Source organism: Furipterus horrens, unplaced genomic scaffold (genome assembly GCF_987537825.1).
Source record: "Furipterus horrens unplaced genomic scaffold, mFurHor1.1.pri manual_scaffold_11, whole genome shotgun sequence".
Taxonomy (NCBI): domain Eukaryota; kingdom Metazoa; phylum Chordata; class Mammalia; order Chiroptera; family Furipteridae; genus Furipterus; species Furipterus horrens.
In genome coordinates, this window is record NW_028327181.1 from 34,561,731 (window position 1) to 34,576,799 (window position 15,069).

At 46.2% G+C, this 15,069-nt stretch overlaps 1 long non-coding RNA gene and 1 pseudogene across 1 annotated transcript in view; both read right to left on the minus strand.

The window, feature by feature from the left end:
• The window catches only part of LOC149997378 (uncharacterized), a 229,057-nt gene that overhangs the window by 118,603 nt on the left and 95,385 nt on the right, over positions 1–15,069 (minus strand). The window lies entirely within an intron of this gene.
• LOC149997379 (ferritin heavy chain pseudogene) lies at positions 1,206–1,754 on the minus strand (annotated as a pseudogene).

Here is a 15,069-nt window from a genome sequence, read left to right on the forward strand (position 1 = left end):
CATCTTCTTAAATTAACTGAGACTTGTTTTGTGTACTAATATGCGGTCTTTCCTAGAAAACTTTCCACGTGCACTTGAGAAGAATGTATATTCTCTTGCTTTGGGGTGCAATATTCTGAAGATATTGTTTAAATCCTTATAATCTAGTGTGTCATTAAGGCCACTGTTTCCTTGTTGACTTTCTGTCTGGAAGATCTATCCAATGATGTCAATGGAATGATAAAAATCTCCTACTGCTGGCTGGTGTGGCTCAGTGGGTTGAGTGCTGGCCTGCGAATCAAAAGGTCACCACTTTGATTCCTCGTCAGGACACATGCCTGTTTGCAAGCCCGGTACCCAGTTGCAGACATGTGAGAGGCAACCAATTGACGTTTCTCTCACATTGATGTTTCTTTTCCTCTCTTTCTCCCTCCCCCTCCTCTCCAAAAATAAATAAAATATTTTTTAAAAGACTTTTAAAAATCCCCTACTATGACTGCATTACTGTCTGTCTCTCCCTTTGGATCTATCAAGATTTACTTTATATATTTAGGTGTTCCTATGTTGGGTGCATAAATGTTTACCAGAGTTATGGATTGCTCCTTTTATCTTTATGCAGTGTGCATCTTCTTCTCTTAGCCCTTGTTTTAAAGTTGTTTTGTCAGATATAAGTATTGCTACCCAAGCTTTTTTTTTCATTTCTATTTGCATGGAATATCTTCTCCATCCCTTTACATTTAGTTTTTGAGTATCTTTTATTCTGAGGTGGGTCTCTTGTAGACAGCATATAAATATATACTGGTATTGCTTTGTAATCCATTCAACTACCCTATATCTTTTGATCGGAGTATTTAAGCCATTTACATTTAAAGTGATTATTGATAGGTACATGTTTATTGTCACTTTATTCTTCGCACTCTGTTCCTTTTCCCCTCTTCTTCTATTTCTTAAAACAAGCTCTTTAACATTTCTTGTAATACAGATTTGATGGTAACAAACTCCTGTAACTTTTTCTTGTCTGGGAAGCTCTTTATTTCTCCTTTTATTTTATTTTATTTGGGGGGGAGGGTACCAAATTACTTTATTTGAAGGAATGGTACAAATGAAGGATATAAGTGGATGATTTGGTACAAGATATAGAAAAGGTAAAAGTAACTCCAGCATGCACGTACTGCTTTAGTGACCAGGGAAGTCACTCCCGTGGCTGTGGGAAGGCAGCCTAAAGTTTAGCTCTCTTTACTATCTCCCAGAGTGTGCTTATCAAAGAGATACTCTCCCATGCCTGATTCAGGGGCCCCCAACCTGCCCAAGTTGGTTACGTGGTCATCCAATTCTTTGATGGATTTCACCTGTTCATCTAGTTAGTGAGTCTCAATGAAGTCACACAAATGAGGGTCATTCTTTTCAGTGGCCAGTTTATGCAAGTCCAGTAGTGACTGATTCACACTTTTTTCCAAGTGTAATGCACACTCCATTTCATTCAGCCCATTCTTCCAGTCATCACAGTCTGGTTTCTTGATATTCTGAAGGAATATCCAGCCACCTCATTGGTTCTACAGCTTCATCAGTTTCTCAGCACGTTCCCTCTCCTCATGAGATTGGTGAAGAAAATATTTGGCAAAGTTCTTCAAAGCCACATCGTCATGGTCAAAGTAGTAAGACATGGACAGGTAGACGTAGGAAGCGTAGAGCTCCAGGTTGATCTGAAGGTTGATGGCGGCCTCCGAGTCCTGGTGGTAGTTCTGGCGCACCTGCAAGGTGGACATGGATGTCATGACGGGCGGCTGAGGGCAAGTGGCTTCGCGGCACTAGAGTGGTGGCCTTTGGGCAGTCAGAGAGTGCTATGAGGAGGGGGCAGAAGGAAGAATCCGGGCGGCTGGCTGGCATGAGGGTCGAGCACCAGGTTCCATTCAAGCACTGTTGAAGCAGGGAACCATGGTGGCTCTCTGCAAAGACTTCCTTTTATTTTAGATGATAGGCTTGCTGGGTAAAGCAGTCTTGGTTTGTAAGTCCTTGCTTTTCATTATTTTGAATACTTCATGACATTTTGTTGTGGCCTGAAATGTTTATGTGTAATGATCAGCTGAAAGTGTTATGGGAACTTCCTTGTAGGTAAATTATCTGGTTTTCTCTTACTGCTTTAAGATTCTCTCTTTGTCTTTAAACTTTGCCATTTTAATTATGATGTGTCTTGATGTGGGCCTCTTTGGATTCATCTGTTTGGGACTCTCTGCACTTCCTGAACTAGTGTGTCTTTTTCCATCAGCAGGTTAGGGAAGCCTTCATTCATTACATCTTCAAATAGGTTCTTGATCCCTCGTTCTCTCTCTGCTTCTTCTGGTATTCACATGATGCGGATGTTGTTACATTTCATGTTGTCACAAAGTTCCTTTAAACTAACCTTACTGTTTTTAATTCTTTTTTCTTTTTGCTGCTCTGATAGGGTGTTTTTTTTCTAACCTGTCTTCCAATTTGTTGGTTCAATCCTTTGCTTCACTCAACCTACGTTTTATTCCTTCTGGTGTATTCTTGATGTTAGATACAGTATTCTTTATTCTTACTGATTCTTTTTCATGGTTTCCATGTCCTTTTTCATGCTTCTGTAGTTCTCACTATATTCCTTGAGCAGCCTTACAACCATTACTTTGAACTCTGTATCTAATAGATTGCTTGTTTCCACTTCATTTAATTCTTTTTCTGAAGATTCTTCTTGTTCTTTCATTTGGGTCTTATTTCTTTGTCCTCTCATTTTGGATGTCATTTTGTATTTGTTTGTATGTATGAGATAGATCTGCTATGATTCCCAGTCTTCATTTGGTGGCCTTATGTAGTAGGTGTCCTCTGGGACTCAGTGGTTCAGTACCCTCATTTTGGATGTCTTTTTGTATTTATGTATGAGATAGATCTGCTATGACTTGCAGTGGTTGAGTCTCCTTGATCACCTGAACTGGGTACTCTACAAAATTTTTTGTATGGGTTATGTAGGCTCTTCTGTTATAATTAAGTCTTGATTGCTCTTGTCCTGTTCATGCATGGAATCCACCCTCAGGCTGGCTTACTGTGAGGCTCAAACCTGACCACAGCATGCAAGCTACTGTGCAGGTGCTAAACACATATAAATAAATAAATAAATAAATAAATAAATAAATAAAATATAAAAAGTAAACTAAAAATAATGAAATTTTTAATTAAAAATAAATAACTAAAAACAAAAATAAAAATTTTTAATTAAAAATTTTTGACTAACATAAAGGATAGGAAAATACAAAAGAAAACAATTAATAAGAAATGAAGACAGGAAAAAAAGACAGTAAAGAAAAAAGGAAAAGGAGAAAATAAAAAGAAAAGAAAGAAGCAAAAAATTTAAAAAGAAAAAAGTGGGATTTGCTTCTGCTGAGTTTAGTGCCTCCTCTGATCTCCCTTTGGATATGCTGTTTGTGAAGTTTGATTCTGCTCCCATGTTATCTGAAGCTGGTCTCTTGACATGATGGTTCTGGGCCCCTTGGAAAGGACTCTGGCACAGATCAATGACAGATGCTGTCTGTGACTGGCCCTCAGCAACCTGCTTGAAGCTACAGGCAATCCGCAGTTTGTGGCTGCCTCTGTTGGGCCTTGCTGTGTATGGGAAGAAGCAAGCTGTGCTCCAGGCTGGCTTTTACCAGCGCCAGGCCAGCAAATGTCCCAAGGCACCCTGGTATCTGCCTCAACCTGCTTGCTAGGCTCAGTCACTGAAAGAGCCTCTGGCTGAATCAGACGAATGTGGTTAGTGGATCTCCCATGTTGGGGAGCGGTGCCATTCAGACTTAAGTGAAGGTGGTGTGTGTGATCACCTGCCCCAGACCCACATGACTGTGTGTATCCCAGATTTTTCACTGACCTTGGCAGGGCTAAGCCTGTAGTAGTTACTCATGGAGGGCCTCCAGAGCCCAGAGCTTGGGTCTGCTGGAAGCCAGGAGAGTGTTTCTGCTGGATCTCTCATGAGGGGAAAACGCCAGTCAGTTTCCCAGGAAAGTAGGGCTAATGGCCCCACCCCAAAGCCAGTCACTGACACCCACTGAGTCTGCCCAGATTTCTACATCCCCAGCTATGCCACTGACTTAGCCAGGCTTAACATACACTGGGTTGGGTGAAAGAGATTCCAAAGGGTGGGGTAATTGTTTTCCTCCAGGCTGATGCCTCTCAGAAGGATTGCTCTGCCCAGGAAAAACCTTTTCTTTCCCCAGGGCCACAAACCCCAGACTCTTTTCAGGCTATTCCAGTCCACACTGCCCTCCCTCTGCTGGATCCTAGGGGGAAAAGCTGAGGATGAAATTTTGCACATCACCCCCTTAAGAGGGTGCCAGTTTCTGCAGCGGACTCCACCTCTCCTTGGTGGACAGAAACACTGCATGCTTCTTCCCAGCTTCGGTGCTCTGGGCTGGGGAGTCCAGCCTGAAGTTCAGGCTCTGCACCTCTCAGTGGGGACCTCCTGCAGCTGAGCTATACCTCCAGCACCTGAACAGCCTCCTGTCAGGGCGGGGCCAGCCCCTTTCATGTCTCTGCCCTTCCTACCAGTTTGAAGTAGCTTCTTCTACAACTCCTTGACTATAAGACTTCTCTTCGGCTAGTCTTTAGTTAGTTTTTCAGGGTGAATGTCCCCCAACTTAGTTGTATTTACAGTTTGGTCCTGGGAGAAAAGGCATTCAAGATCTACTTACTCCAGCTCTATCTTGAAATCACCTATATTAGTTTTTGAGTATGTGTGTTTAGGGAGTGGGTGATCCTTACCACTACATTACACATTAAATATTATTATTCCTGTTTGATAAATGGAGAAACTGAGACCCAAGAAGATAAAATTGTGTTCTCACAGCCACATAGCCAGTAAGAGGCTGAACTCAGATTCAAATCTGTCCCAGTTCTACTCACTGTTCCACACTTTGGAACTATAGGGTTCGGTTCAGAATTGAATTCTTCCTTGGTGTCCTGAACAACTGAGCTATTCCCAGATACACAAGCCACAGAAATGACCCAGTGAATGGGCACACCCTGCCCCAGTCTCAGTCCCCGAGGATCAACCAAGGGCCAGCTCTCTCTTGGTTCTGCTTTGAACTGTGAGCCCAAAGCAGTCTTCTTCCCTCACATCCAAGCAGAAACTGCAAGATTTGGACTAGACATTTTTTCAAGGTTTCTTGCTCTGATATTCTGTGACTCCAGTTCTAGCCTCCAAGTCCCGACTGAGCATCAATATGTAACTAGAACCACTCAGAGCTCCCTGTTAACATGTTTCACTCGAGCCCAGGCTGTGACTTGGGAAGGATCCCCCATCCAGGAAAGAAGGGCTCCCCAGAGCATGGGGGGAGCAGGGAGGGGGCAAGTCCCTAGAGCTCCTAAAGCTCAAAAAGCTGCAGGGGTTTCCTACTCCAAGGTCTTCCCTTCACTTCACTGTTGCCTATGCAGCTGTTCCTTTGAAAACTTAGAGTGAGCTCAATGGGCCATAAAGAATATACTACTTGTGAGGGACAGTGTCCTCCATGAACTGGTCCCCTACTGACTCAAAGTCCCTCGTCCTGTCTTGCTCCCCACCCTCTGCTCCTTGCTGCCTGGGCCAGACCTGAGACAGGTGAAAGAGCTCACTCTTAGGATCCTGAGGCCAGAAAGTTGTCCTTCCAACCATCTCCTCCTGCTATATACACAGTAACATCATGTTTTCATTCTTTTTTTTTTAAATCCTTACCCAATGATATATTTAGTGATGAGAGAGGGAGAGAGAAAGAGAAAGAGAGCGAGAGAGAGAGAAATATTGATGAAAGAGAGAAACATCAACTTATTGCCTCCTCTGTGAGCCCTGACCATGGATGGAACCCACAACCTAGGCATGTGCCCTGACTGGGAATCGAACCCACAACCTTTAGGTGTACAAGACAACACTCCATCCAACTAAGCCACTGGACTAGGGCACAACACGATGTTTTCAGAGGTTTATGGGGCCAGGAACTAGGAGTGCTGTACACAAGAATAAGCAATCTCACCTCTGAGTATATATTTTGTCTTCATTATGTCACTTGAAGGTGTTAATATACAATTTAGAACATATTAATCACCGATCTAACTTCCAAATGCTAAATGCATCATTAACATTCATGTTTTCTTCAATTACTTGGCTTGTTCTAGGGAAAGAGAGCAAGCCATCTTCTCATTAACTCCATCTCAGGGCTCATAAAAGGTAGTCTGCACTGAGGAGAGAGGAAATGTCTGCTCCCAGCCTTCAGCACTACTGCCTGGCTGAAAGCAAGCTGGCCAAAGAAAATGCAATTGAGGCCAAGAAGTAAGAGGGAGAAAACAACAGAAGGAGAAGGCAAGTGGGAGGAAAGTGAGAGGGACAAGCAGGGAGAAATCATATTTGCACCAAAGGATCACAGAGGCCAGTTAGCCTAAATGCCTCATTTCGTAAATGAGACAGCTGTGGCTCAGAGAAGGTTAGTGGGATGCCTGCCCAAGGTCACACACACACCACAGGGCAGTGGAAAGAAGAGAGGAAAGAAGGGATAGGAAGACTGCATACAGAAGAAGGAAAGGTGATAGAAGGAAAAGGTGGCAGAGGTGGGTCAGCAAAGACACAAAGAAGGGGAGAAGGAAGAAGCAGAGAGATTGGGACAAAGGATTTGTTAGAAAAGAGGAAGTATAACACCTATTACAGGAAACTAATGAACAACACAAACAAATGAGCAAAATTGAACCAGAGGACATAAGCCTATGACCGCATTACCTGAGTGATTGTCTGTACGCATAAGCCTCACTTGATCCTCTCTGCAGCGCTGCCTCCTGAGACTCAATGATTTGGCTGAACTAAATGGCTGGGTTGGGGAAGAATGGGGTGGTCTGTGGGCTTCACTTTAAAACTGGTTTCTCTTTTCTATCCTAATGGCTTGGACAGAAGGGGCCCACAGGTCTGAGAGGGGGAAACCTAAACTATTTCCCTCAGCCCAAACTAAATATAATGGGCAAAAGGGTTTTGGACAGGTGAGATGTGCCTAGCACACCTTCTTACAAAGAAGCCTTTTTTTTTTTTTTTTTTCCTAATATGGAACATTGAAAAATTAATCCCTGCCTTTTGTCATCTAGTAGTTATGGATTGAATGATGTCTTTTAACCCTTTTCGCCAAATCTGTTGCCCCCAGAACACAACAAGGATGCCAGCCTGTTAAACCAAGCACACCGTTGTCTGGGGACAGTCAACTGACCTGGAGTCTGCACGATCCTTCCCCATGTGGGAAGGCCACCCTCCCCTCCACACCCCCACTCTTATTAGGGTTTTCTGGACCCAAGGGTAGGTAGGACGACAACCATGTCCAGCTTGAAGCAGCTAGAGGAGCTTGAGACCTTCGCCCATTGTCCTTTACAAGATTACAAAGGGTCCTAATATTTGAGAGGAGGGGGATAGTTAATTTTTACGAACCAGGGGTATGGACTTGGGGGGGATTGCTGGGGGAGGGGGGTGCTGGGTGGAGGGGAGCAAGGGGGAGAAAATTGGAACTGTTGTAACAATATAATCAATAAAAAACATTAAAAAAAAAAGAAAAGAGGAAGTATCCTTAACAGATGCAAGCTTAGAGCTGTCTTCAACTTTAGTCCTACCTGCTCAGCACCCAGGTCCCTGAGGCGGAGAGGATGGGCAAGGCAATGTGACATCTCTAAGAGGGGGAGGGCGGAGTAGGGGAGCACTCAGGAGCTGGACTCTGCCCCAGACCCCCCAAATTTGGCCAAACTAAATATGGCACATAATTATGATGTCCTTACCCCTCAATGCTGTCATCCAAAGTTCACTTGGAATTTGTTATAAGCACTGATGGTTACAAAATCAATTTGCTATTGTATTTCAGCAAATAAGATTCAATAATCTCCCTGTCAATGGATTACAGACCAGCCCTGAGTTGAAGAGGACAGAAAAAAAGGCTGCTGCTGACAGGTCACTTTTCCCCACAGGCTGCCATCTGGCAGATCTGTCCACCTTGAGATGGAAGCATCCAAGGTCAGCACGTATTGGTGCTTCCACAAGGGTGAGACTGGGGGCATCAAACGCCACTGGGCAGAGAAGCAGGGTCAGCTTTAGAGGGGCACTGTCTGGGCTTTTCAAAGACATAGGCCCTGAGAGTTGTTCTGACCACAGTTAAAAGATCCACAGATCATCACAACCTATGCAGTCTTTCAAAGTCGTCAGGTGTTTGAGTACACAACATAGGAGCGGGTAAGGTGGGCATTACCACTCCTCCACAGTGAGGAAAGCCTCAAAGGGGTTAGGAGCAGGCCAAAGGTCACCCTCTCAGTAGGAGGAGGGCAAAGATCATGTTGTATTAATGAAAACACAACATTTAGCCACACGTGCACATGCACACACACTCATGTGTAAGGCAGTCACAGACTCCTGGCAGAGGGCAACCAGCATGGCTGGCCCTGATGGCCTCTGCAAATGTGTCCCCTAAGCCTAGTGACTTTGAGCGCTATCAAGGCTTGCAAGCTGCCGCCCATCTGTCTCTTCTCTTCTAAGCAAGCCCACAGCTACACACTAGCCCAGGACCCAGGATGCCTGCAGCAGCTTCCTCTCTGCCTTTCCTCTCTGCGTTCTTGCACACCAGTTTCAGAATAATCTCCTAAAGTGTCACTTTGACCTTGATACTTCCTTCTCATAAACCTCATACAGCTGTCTCTGCTTTTTGGTTTCTGCTCCTACCACTCAACTGAAAATGGGCCCCTGCCCAAAGGTCCCATGACCCAGAGGACACTTTTTCTTCCTCACCTTACTGGACCCTTTTCTCAGCAGCATCTGCCATTTAAAGCCACTTCCTTCCTGTAAACCACCTCCCTGGGTTTCTGTGGCCTCCCTTGCTTTTCTTTGTTTGTCCTTCCACGTCTCTGGTTACTCCTCAGCTGACTTGTGGGCTTCCTTGCTAAGCTTACTCCATGAATTCTCGTGTTTCCCAGCTCTTTCCTCCGTCACCTGCTCTTCTTCCCCCTTATATGACTGTAAATGACTTAATCTGAGTCCACGGCTTTGGCTGCATCTCTACCCAAATGGAGCCCAAAGCTGTGTCTTCAGCCCACATCCCTCTCCCAAATTGCAGATCCCATCAATCAGCTACTTACTAGATGTTTCCACCTTACAGGCACCACAAACTCAACATGCTCAAATTGAATAGCCATCCCCCTTTCAGTTTCCAATGGCTACTCCTCCCAAATTATCTTTCTGAACAGCATCATTCCTCAGCCAGTTGTCCTGGGAATCATCCTCACCTTCGCCCTCTGCCTGACCCACTGCTGATATTCCGTTGGCAAGCACCACCCCCATGCCGTAAGTATCTCTGATGCTCTGAGGGCTTCCTCCTGCAAACCACAGTGCTGGGGACTTTAATCACAGACACAACTCTCAACTGAGGAATGGAAACTGGACGAGGAGTGTCCAGCTTCCTGGCCATTCGGGTGGGACACCTCAGAGGCGTGTTCTCCACTAGTCTGCAGCAGAATTAAGTGGCATATGTCCAAGCAGTAACTGCTCTTCAAGCACCCTGCATCATCTTCCTACCCTCCCTTGTAAAGGTTGGTGCTCCTTGTGACCACACCTTAACAAAGCTCTTACAACATAAATCCTGTTCTCAGGTGTACCTTTGCCGGAACCCAGCCTATGTGCCCAGCATCCTGGATCAGTCATCAATGTCAAGTCCACATCCTAAGTGTTTCCTGAAGCATGTACTGCTTCTCCGTCTGGGTTCCAGCCCTCACCATTTCTTACCTGGACTACAGAACCAGCTTCCTGTCTTGTCCTCCTCACGTCATCCCCAATTATACACTTGATCAAGGCATTTCCTTGCTTAAAAGCCTTCAGTGCACCCCCACTGTCTATAGGATGCTGCCCAGATCCTTTATCCTCCTGGCTCCAAAGGCACTCTGCAATATCTTCTCACCTCCCGTCCACACTCAAGTACCAGCAGGCTCCTTCTAAACCCTACGACCCCAGCCATACTGAGCAGTTCCTAGCTCTAGAACAGGCTGCCTCGCCCTTCCAAGGCACACTCTGGAATGTCCTTGTCCTCGCTCAGCCTTCTGCACACTTACTCTTAGCCAAAACTGAGCTCGAGGATCGTTCCTTCTTTGAAGACCCCTTTGCTGTCCTGCCGCCTTCCATCCCTCCTGGGGAAAACGGTACACCTTTCTCTCCACACTCACAGCTCCAGCAACGTGCTTTCTCTGATGCCTGTGGCACTCTAGTGCCTTACATGGCGTATATAACTTCCTCTTTGAAGGTGAGACAATAGCTGGTCATCTTAAAACCCACAGACAGGGCCGAGCTCAGTAACTGGCAGTTAGGAGCTCAGTAAATGTCATTTGGAAGCACGTGAACTGGAATGGCTGGAATGAATGAATGGCACTCACAGCCTCTCCCTGAGGTTCTGCCACTGGTTTGGCCACTTTCTGCTGCGGGACCTGGAGATGTTTGGCAGAGCCCTGGCCCTTCCCCAAACTTAGTAGTGCTATGTAAATAACGCTTCCCTGGGGGCTGCGCAGGTGGCCTTCCTGTCCTGAGCTGTGATAGTTATGCCAAGTGGGCTATCACTGTGGCTGCTCAAGTGAGACACTGAGGAATGTGGGTCTGATATTGATGGCTTGGCTGGCTGGAGCAGAAAGGTGGTGCTGCAGGAGGAAACCCCCCTCCCCCAGCCCCCAGGCAGGGCAGTATCACATTGCCCCAGTAACCAAGCTAGTGTGGTCTGGAGGAAGTCATTGTGCTAAGCAAGCGCAGGGCTAGTGAGAGAGACCTGATTGAAGGTGAAAGCAGAGGACACAGCCATACAGTAAAGATCAACATGGCAGCAGAGAAGTTGCTGACCTGTCAGTCCAGCCTGGGAAAAGGATGGGATTGGCTGGGGAAGCTGGACCCTCCCAACACATGGAAGTCTGTGCCAGGAGATCTAAACGGAGGGAAGGGAGAAATGTGCTCTCTTCCTTGGGGACCCACCGCCTGGATGTGCTGGCTGGAGTGTTTGCAGGATTGGCTGGTCCTGGAAGCCACATGGTCTGTGGAAGCTCTGAAAAGAAGGAGCCTGAGGCTTGACAGTGGCGGGAAAAGAAACTGAGTTGCTTGGATGATCGTGCAGTGGCTGCCTGCAATTCCTGAAGGACAGTATTTTGCATGGGATCAAAAACTTTGGGCACAGACTTGGACTAGTCTGGCGGGGTGGGGGTGTCTGGGTTTTCCTCTGGGTGCTCTGGAGGGGATGGGCTCTGAGGCAGGGGCCTGCCATCCTCCTAGATTGTGTGCTTTGAATAAAAGACCTCTTTCCTTTTCTCACCAAACCTCTGCCTCCAGAATTTGCCTATGGGTAACAGTGGGTGGCCAAACCGCACTTCCTGTTTGGTAACAGGCCTGTATTGGAAGGGTGGAGGTGGGGTGAGGGCATGTAATAAAACACTTATATGGACAAATCTAGGCCCCATGCCATGAAAAATGCAAGCCTGTCCTTGACTTCAGTGGCAAATGAGGCATAAAAACATATGAAAATGTAATATTCAATATATGGATGTATCTGCTATTTTATAAAACTGGAAATTGGTTACTGAAGGTTTGAATGATAAAACAAGTACCAAAATAGAGAAACATTTTCAAGTGCTTGCACCTGATGTGTGCCATTCCTGGAGGAAAGCAGGAAAGAGAACAAGGAAAAGTGCCATCACCAGAAGCTTAGGGAATCCAGAGGTGAGATACAGAGAGCCCCCAGACACAGCATCTTTCAAGGCTCCCACTTTCACGTGTCCTGTCCTACAAGACTTCTCTATGTTGCCTTCCTAAAGGACTGTGTTCATCGCAGAAAAAAATACAGCAACTTCCTCTGGAATTTCCTCTAAGCAGCTTCCCTGAGCCCTTGTGGCCTCTCCCTCTAGACCCACAGAAAATGGTGCAGGCATTGCTCTGTGCAGTGTGGCCCTTCAGGGTCAGGGCTTTTACTCATCACCCTCCCTACCACGGCAGAAGCTCTCTGAGGTCAAGCCCAGGGTCTCCCTCACTTAGAATACCCTGAACATCCCCAACAGAGAGTACACTCTCCATATACAGGGAACTTGAAATGAAAAAAAACAGAAACTCTTCCATCAGAACATGGAGAGAGCAGACAGCCCTGGAGAACCCACTATGGACCAAAGGGCTAAGCTAGGAAAGACGTTGCTGATGGTTTTCATGTTGCTCTTTTACATAAACTTCAAAAAGACCCTGTGCCCTAAGTAGCATTTGTCCTACTTAACTGATGAGGAAAATGAGGCCCGGAGAGATTTTGTTGCCTGTAGCTAATTCTATTTATTCTGCGGGCTTCCAGAGGACAGGAGGGCTTCCCACCCACCTGCTGGAAGCCCAGGCAGTGCCTTGAATGTGGCAAGCCTCCCAACATGTGTTGCATGAATGAGTGTTTATTCCTGGCCTCCCTCAAATACTTTCTGACAAATAAATAACATGCTAATCTATTCCAGAGGTCCTTAAAATTGCCTGGTCATCAGAATCCCTTGAGAAATTTATTTTAATTTAGAGTTTTAGGTCCCACTCCTGGTCACTTTAATGAAGTCTAGGTTGGGGTCAGGCCATATACTTTTTTTCTTCGTTAAAGCTCCCTGATGATTCTGACGAGGCAGATTCGGAAAACACCAATGCAGCCTACTAAACCTCTCATTTGCATCTTGATTATGTTTTCCCCAGCTCAGACTTAAACGCTAAAAGAGTCTAGCTGGCCTCTTCCTGGGATCGGAGCTCTTTTTGCTTATTATCATCACCCCCAAGCCCCTCACACACTTCTTTCTCCTGTGAAACCCTCCCATGTCCTCATCTTTCTTAAGGTCACATTTCCCCATGCTTGGTGAGAACCATGAGCCTCTCCTGGCTTATTTTGACCCCAGGTCTGAGCACAGTGTAGCCAGGGCTTAAACCAGCCCCATTCTGAAATGTGTCTTGATAGGACAGTCAACTCTTCCTAGATAATGCTCCTCCTTTCTGACCAAGATAAAGGTTACCTTTATTTAGTTCATTTATTCCTGAGACAGGAAAAGAAAGAAAATATTCAAGGGGGCACAGCAGCTAAGCCAGGATGAGACAGGCTGGTAAGCAGCTAGGAGGATTCGTCGGCCAGTGGAACAGGAAACTGAGACAGGTGGTTGAACACAATGTCCAAGCAGCTCACAGCCAGGTACAGAGGTACTTGCCTAGAGTTGACATCGAGGCCTCAGCTGTGTTTCAGCTTCAGGCCCAGAAAAGCAGCAAAACCAGGGGGGCCACACCAGGACCAGCTGCAGTGACTGACGACCTCCTGCCCTGGCACTGAAAAGGCACACCTGAAAAACTGATGAATATTCTGCCAAAACTGTCCCCTGAGACTTCCCCTAAGATTCCCTTCTGCTAGAGACAGATAAAAGCCTCAAGACAAAGGACCCAGCGTGCACCCTCTCTGGAGAGCAGCCCCATCCATTCCCTTTCCCCTCTTCTTCCTTCTCTCCTTCCCCCGCAGGCGTGCATCTCCTAAACTCTAAGGGTCCCCATGAGACTTGCAACCAGGGGAGCAATGGGCAGTGGTGCTCGTCCCAGGCTAACCCCCAAACCTGTCCCCAAAGGCCCCTTTTTTTCTGACTTCCCAGTGAGCCAAGGCAGCTCAGCCTGGGCTCCCCTGTTGCTTCTTCTATGCTAAGCCCTTCTTTGTTTCACTGTCCCCAGCTTTAATAAGTGGACCTTCATAGTTACATGGACTCGTGTTTGACATCTTTCCTGCTGGAAGTCAAGAACCCACACACTACAGCTGGCCCTCAGCAGACCTGCTCAGGGCCAGACCTGTTGTTTGGTAACATCACCTTGGCACTAGTCACATCTGTGGCTGGATGATTCTTTGATGTGGGGCTGCTCTGTAACTGTAGGATGTGCAGCAGCATCTGTGGCACCACCACTTGTAACAACCAGAAATGTCTCCAGACATTGACAAACGTCCCAGGGGGGCAAAACTACCCCCATTGAGAATCAAGGAGTGAAGCTTTCAGTGAGCATTGAACTTGAAGGCAAAGGACTTGTCTTTGAATCCCCGCTCTCGGCCCTGCTCCTCGCAAACATTTCTGTGTTTTCAAAATGGGGTCAGTGACGTGTCCCATGAAGGGTTGTTGTGAAAAGTAAATGAGATTAAATTAAATTAACCAACTTGGGTGAACATACTTAGAACAGTTTGAAAAGACTTTTAGAGCAAGGGTGAAAAGTAAATGCCTAGGCACAATGGTATACAGGTAAGCCAGTAAATAACTAATCAAATAAACAAATACGAAGCTCCGATTTGCAGTGTCTTCTGATTTCTATGATGTAAGCATGCCCCTAATGGCCAATTGCAAGCTACTAACCTGATTTTAGTGAACATCGAATGGGGAAGAGATATGCAGAATCACTCTCTTGAGCCAGCCAAGCCAATAAAATGTGTGACCTGGGCAGAAATGTGGCCACTGGGAAAGATAGGCCTGTGCCCTTATTTGAAAACACCTAGCCTGACCAAAGACATTCAAACTCATTTCAAAGCAAAAGCATTTCTGGACAAACAAAGCAAATCGGCCAGCAGGACACAGCCCACCCATTTGTGATCTCAGCTCTGAAGATTCCCCATCAGAAAAATCATTCCTCTTCTCTTCTGCTTTAGGCTTCTATTGCCAAAGCTAACACTGAACACAATGGACATCTTTTTAGTATTAACAAGATACCAATGAAAGCAATCAGAAGAGTAAGGTACGGCAGATACCCTCATACCCAGTCAAGGCCACCAACCAGGGCAGTGGACTTTGGGTTCAGACAGTTCTATGTTCAAGCCTCCTTCTGCAAGACTGAAGCATGCTCCTTCACTTCTCTGGGCTTTGTTTTCTCACCTGCAAATGGGCTAGCAACGCTTACTCCCTAAGGACTGTGATGAGGCTGGCCTCAGGAAAATTGACTATAAGATACTAACGCTAGCTCCTTCCTTCCATTCCCGGAAGGTCCCTACTCACTCCCAGAAAGGGCCTGGCATTCCCTGAATTGGCCTGCAGGGCCTGGGAGGAGCCTGCAGGGTGGCAATCAAT